Here is a 6,015-nt window from a genome sequence, read left to right as displayed (position 1 = left end):
TTGTTCCTTTCCATAGTAGTGACCTTAGTCTGCAGGTGTTCTTTTTTCATTTGTGTCTATTCCCTTGCAGTGGTTTGCCTTGAGCTCCTGCTAGCTGAACCAAGGTGGATCATTGGGTTGGTTCTTCCTTTGAATTCACAGGCTTGCTTAGCTCAGCAAATGTGCTTTTCAGCCTAACCACCTCTTTCTGGTCTCAGCTACACCACTTTAAATCTGGAACAACAACACGGACTTCAACAGTACACAGTGTTCACACTGGTGTACATGAGCTCAGAATGTGACCCAGAGTACATGCACACTCAAAGACTCTGTAAAACTTGAGTTTTGCCTTTTAGGAGAACGTTCTAAAATAACAGTAATTTTCTTGATTGATCTGCTCAGACTGCAGAAAGGTTGTCACCGAACACCAAGTGAGGTGGAAGGTTTTCTGATGTGGACACAACTGCTATTAACTAAAATGAAGCCCATCATATAAGCTCAAAAGCCCCCAGACAGATAGTAAACATCCTTTCTCTGCTAATGTAAGCATGAAGGGCTCCCACATCCCATTACTACCCTTCGGAGCCATCCAGTCCCAGCACAATTTTTAAAAAAAACTCATTACACAAACGAAACTCAGCCAGCCCTCATCCCCAATCTTTATAATACTCTTCAGTCTTGTGTACTGCCTTTGCATCTGTCCTTTGACATCCATGAGATGCAACAGCTGCAGCCTCCAGCTTAACTGTGTATAGTTATTAGAAACTAACACACAGCTAGATCATATCAGCTACAGGGAACTCAGAACCACCCCCACAGGAAAACTCAAATTCAGCTCCTCCCCTGTGAAGGCTTCAGATCACCAGCCTAGACGCTATTCAAGTCAATGGGCCTTGTGGTACACAGATATAACCACATATTAGGGACTAACAGGGAAGTATGTTCCACTGAAAACACACAGCCTCCCAACCCCAGACAAACATCTACCAGGAAATCCTGTTCCCACTGAAATCAATGGCAAAAATCCCTTTGACTTTATATGGAACAAAAGTGCACTTTGTGGGACCATCAAGCAGTCCTTGCTTGGTCTCAACTGTTGAGACAAGACACTGGAAGAGGTGGGGGTTTTTTTTTTTTTTAGACTCACAAGCTCAAAGAAATTAAAGTTATGTAGCTTAGCCTCCAGGGCTTTGTACGGATCTACACTGACTCACCTTTAGTCATCTGCAAAATATTCAGCAATAAAGAGGAGAAATCTGCCTTTGGAGAAGCAGCACTTTAATTGCTTCACTTACAGAGATATGCCACAAGATTTCCTGTTCTGCCTGATGTTTATTTGAAATTAAAACTAACATCCCTATCCAACATCAATACATCTCCCCAGTCCAAGAAGACTTCTTGTCCCCTATTGACCTGGTTTATAAGACCCTTAACAAATTAAAGCCTCAGGAGTTATTAGTTTAAGAATACGAAGTTAAGAACATAATAACGGCCATACTGGGTCAGACCAAAGGTCCATCCAGCCCAGTAACCTGTTCGCTGACAGTGGCCAGTGCCAGGTGCCCCAGGGGGGAGGACCAAAGACAATGATCAAGCCATCCATCTCCAGCCTCTGACAATCAGAGGCCAGGGACTCCATTCCAACCTTGGCTAATAGCCTTTTATAGACCTAACCTCCATGAATTTATCTAGCTCTTTCTTAAATTCTGTTATAGTCCTAGCCTTCACAGTCTCCTCTGGCAAGGAGTTCCACAGGTTAACTATGCACTGAGTGAAGAACTTTCTTCTATTAGTTGTAAACCCACTACCCATTAATTTCATTTGGTGTCCTCGAGTTCTTGTATTATGGGCACAAGTACATAAGTTCTCCTTATTCACCCTCTCCACACCTGTCATAGTTTTATATACCTCTATCATGTTCCCCCTCAGTCTCCTCTTTTCTAAACTGAAAAGTCCCAGTCTTTTTGGCCTCTCCTCATACAGCACCTGTTCCAAGCCCCTAATCATTTTAGCTGCCCTTTTCTGAACCTTTTCCAGTGCCAGGATATCTTTCTTCAGGTGAGGAGACCACATCTGTACATAGTATTCAAGATGTGGGTGTACCATAGATTTATATAGGGGCAGTAAGATACTCCTTGTCTTATTATTTTCTATCCCTTTTTTTTATAATACCTAACATCCTATTTGCCTTTTTGACAGCCTCTGCACACTATCCATGATAACCCCAAGATCTCTTTCCTGATTAGTTATAGCTAAATTAGCCCCCATCATATTGTAAGTAAATTTGGGGTTATTTTTTCCAGTGTGCATTACCTTACACCTATCCACATTACATTTCATTTGCCATTTTGTTGCCCAATCACTCAGTTTGATGAGATCTTTTTGAAGTTCTTCACAGTCTGCCTTTGTCTTGACTGTCTTCAACAGTTTAGTGTCATCTGCAAACTTTGCCACCTCACTGCTCACCCCCTTCTGCAGATCATTTATGAATAAATTGAACAGGATCGGTCCTAGGACAGACCCGTGGGGGACACCACTAGTTACCCTTCTCCATTTGGAAAATTTACCATTTATGCCTACCCTGTGTTTCCTGTCTTTTAACCAGTTCTCAACCCATGAAAGGACCTTCCCTCTTATCCTGTGACAACTTAATTTACATATGAATCTTTGATGAGGTACCTTGTCAAAGGCTTTCTGGAGATCTAAGTGTACTACATCCACTGGATCTCCCATCTGCATGTCTGTTAACCGCTTCAAAGAACACATTCGTAAAACATGATTTCCCTCTGCAGAAACCATGTTGACTTTTGCCCATCAAATTATGTTCCTCTATGTGCCTGACAATTTTATTCTTTACTATTGTTCCAACTAATTTGCCCGGAACTGACGTTAGACTTACCAGTCTGTAATTGCCAGGGTCACCTCTAGAGCCCTTTTTAAATACTGGTGTCACATTAGCTATCTTCCAGTCATTAGGTACAGAAGTTGATCCAAAGGACGTGTAGGGTGGGAGAAGACTTTCTAACGGTCGAGAGTGCAGTCTGACCCCTCTGTGAATGCTCAGGAGAATCTAAACAGACCAGTCTGTGCAAGGTGAAAAGCTGCAAAATAACTGCCATGGGAACTGCTGCAGAACAAGCTGCTCTTGCCAAGACTTCAAGGCTACGTTGGCAGTAGGCCACAAGAGATAGTGATAAGAAATGCATAGGCAATCTTGTGTTAATGAGTTCAGCTTTATCAGCTAGTGTTAGGAGGCCTGTTACAGAGCCTCTCCCCGAGTGAAGCTCTGGCACGTCGGGTCGTCCCCCACTGGTGACTGTGGCGTCTCCAGGGCTCCCATTGCGGGTGTCACACGCTTTCAATAAACCAAATATAGCACTCGCCTTCTGGGTGCAGCCTTGTCTCTGGGGAACCCGAGCCTGGATGGCTACTGGACGGGTTACAAACTAGTGCTAACAGTTCTGCAATTTCCCAAGTTGCTGCAATCTATTCTCTGCTCTGAAGAGACAAGAGCTTTTCTGCCTAGCTAGCACCAACTTCTGCATACTCGGGTTGCTGTTCTTAACCTTAATAGCAATGCAAGGAATTGAATCATGACGACTACAGCACTGTAGCATCGTGTTTCCCAAATGGCATTCCGCAGAACCCAGGGGTTCCATGAAGTGAAAATAAGGGTTCTGTGAGAAAAATCATCAGGGATCAGCAACCAGCAGCTCCAAGGCCACATGCAGCTCTAAAGAGTCATTTCTGGCTCCGGCCACTGACTCCTCTGCAGCTCCCCACCCTGCCACTGCTGAAACATTAGAACTAAAGTTAATTGGTTTAATGGCTGGCAGGAGGGATCTAGCTGTTTAAATTCAGCTGAATTTAGTTCCAATATTTTGCTAACAGCAGGGCAGGGAGCTGCCCTGCCATCAGTGAAATACTGGTGTGCAAAGGGGGAGGGACAAGGGGAGCCAATGGCTCTCTGGAAGGGGAGCCAGATGAGTCCTGTGGTTCCTAATTGTCCTCACCTTTCATTGGCTGTGACTGTCCTCTTGCATTGCCATAGGGCAGCCAATGAAATCAGGCCCTCAGGACTAGATTCAAAGGAGCAGCGGTAGCAAAGGTAGGTTTGTCCGCCATGTTGGGTGAGGTAACAGGAGGTGCTAACTCGCGCAGTTTTTGTTCAAGCAGGATTAGGCTGGGGGCCTCTTTGGGTGGATGGGTTAGTCCTGGGGACCGGTTTGTTTGGGGCTCAGAGGGGTTTAGCACATAAAATACCTATTGGGGCTCTGCAAAATTCTTTTGAGTTTAAAAGGGTTCTATGGCCAAATAAAATTGGGAAACACTGTTCTGATCAATCTTGGCATGGTATGTCCTACCTCATCAGCAAATGCCCCACTTTTATTATGTGCATTCTGCAAAAATAATCATTCTTCATTACTTTCTGGGTTAAATACCCATATCATGTAGCTTTTGGAAACACTACTCTCAAACATTGTTGCTGAGATTTTCCAGACACGCCGTGGGAACACAGCCATCCAATTCCCAATAATCTCAGCCACTGTGAAAAAGCTATTAGAGTGAATTGGGTCCCATACTGGGAAATATAGTCTTTTCCTTCAAAAAACAACAAGTAAGTAGTAACCTCTTCTCAGCTTGTGCATTTAAAGAGTTACTAAGTAACTGAGAAAAAACATACAACTCAGTCAACCTGTGGAACTCCCTGCCAGAGGATGTTAAGAGGAGTCAAAAAAGAACGAGATTAAGTCATGGAGAACAAGTCCCTCACTGGCTGTTAATCGATCTGTTTGTTGGGGCTGGGAATGGGTGACAGAGAACGGATCTTTTCATGGACTACCTGCTCTCTGCATCCCCTCTGGAGCACCTGGTACTGGCGGAAGACAAGATACTGGACTAGATGGATAGTTGGTCTGAGACAGTATGGCCAGTCTCATGAGAATTGTTTAACACTTGAGGATATAAAGTTGCTTTTGAAAAATAATAAATTAGCAGCCTCCACCAGAATTTGTATGGATTAAAAGATTTAATTATGAGCAAAATTGGGCAGCCCTGGCCACAGCAAGGATTACAAATTATTTTTGATGAGACAAAACTATAGGTATGCAGAACCCTATATTTATTTTGTAATTCTCACACAACTGAACCATATTCTTAAAAACAGATACTTCTGTCTGCCTCAAGGGTAATATGCTACTCACTTTGGCACATAACAAAAGTCAGGATCAGATGCAGACAGCACCATCTGCTGATCTCAACTACATGTTACTATGAATATCCAGAAAACAACAAATAAGGAAACATCTGCACTATAGCACATAGTTAGATTTGAAATTACAGGAAACTAGCCCCAGTGACTAGCAATGAACCTCACACAAGGTGCAATCTGAAGACAACGCCAGGAAATGTAGGAACTACTTTGGCAATTTCTCCCTGGTGCAGACAGCTACTGAAGTCTAAACACTGCTGTCTCTTCCAAAGCATCCAGTAGGAGATATTCCAACAAGCAGCTCTGTTGCACTCTGATGGGGTGTTACTATTGCACTGTTGCACCAGATTCCACAAAGCATTCTTAAGACCAATAAGGTACCCACTGCACAGTGGCAGGGGATTTCTGACCTGTGACTATTAACTGGCAAAGAAACATCAGAACAGCATTTGTGCTCAATCCACAGAGCATAAGAAGAGCCATACTGGATGAGATCAAAGGCCCACCTAGCCCAGTATTCTGTCTTCTGACAGTGACCAATGCCAGATGCCCCAGAGGGAGTGAACAGAACAGGTAATCATTGAGTGATTCCCCCTCCTGTCATCCGTTTCCAGCCTCTTTCAAACAGAGGCTAGGGACACCATTCAAACCCATTCTAGTTATTAATGGACCTAACCGCCACGAATTCCTATAGTCCTATTTTGAACCCAGATAAAACCCTGGTCTTCACAACATCCTCTGACAAGGAGTTCCATGGGTTGACTGTGTGTTGTGTAAAGAAAAGAAAAAAACCCTTACTTTTGTTTCAAGCCTGCTACCTCTTA

General features: G+C 43.6%; 1 protein-coding gene across 1 annotated transcript in view; it reads right to left on the bottom strand.

The window, feature by feature from the left end:
• Nucleotides 1-2,907, bottom strand: part of LOC142019525 (gonadotropin-releasing hormone II receptor-like) — a 70,491-nt gene extending 67,584 nt beyond the window's left edge. The window contains exon 1 of the mRNA XM_075006548.1: nt 2,879-2,907. The gene's annotated coding sequence lies outside the window, so the exon portion shown is untranslated. The remainder of the gene's footprint in view (nt 1-2,878) is intronic.
• Nucleotides 2,908-6,015: the final 3,108 nt, after the last annotated feature.

The sequence above is a fragment of the Carettochelys insculpta genome, chromosome 12 (assembly GCF_033958435.1).
Source record: "Carettochelys insculpta isolate YL-2023 chromosome 12, ASM3395843v1, whole genome shotgun sequence".
Classification (NCBI taxonomy): Eukaryota; Metazoa; Chordata; order Testudines; family Carettochelyidae; genus Carettochelys; species Carettochelys insculpta.
This window is presented reverse-complemented; position numbering and strand designations above follow the sequence as displayed.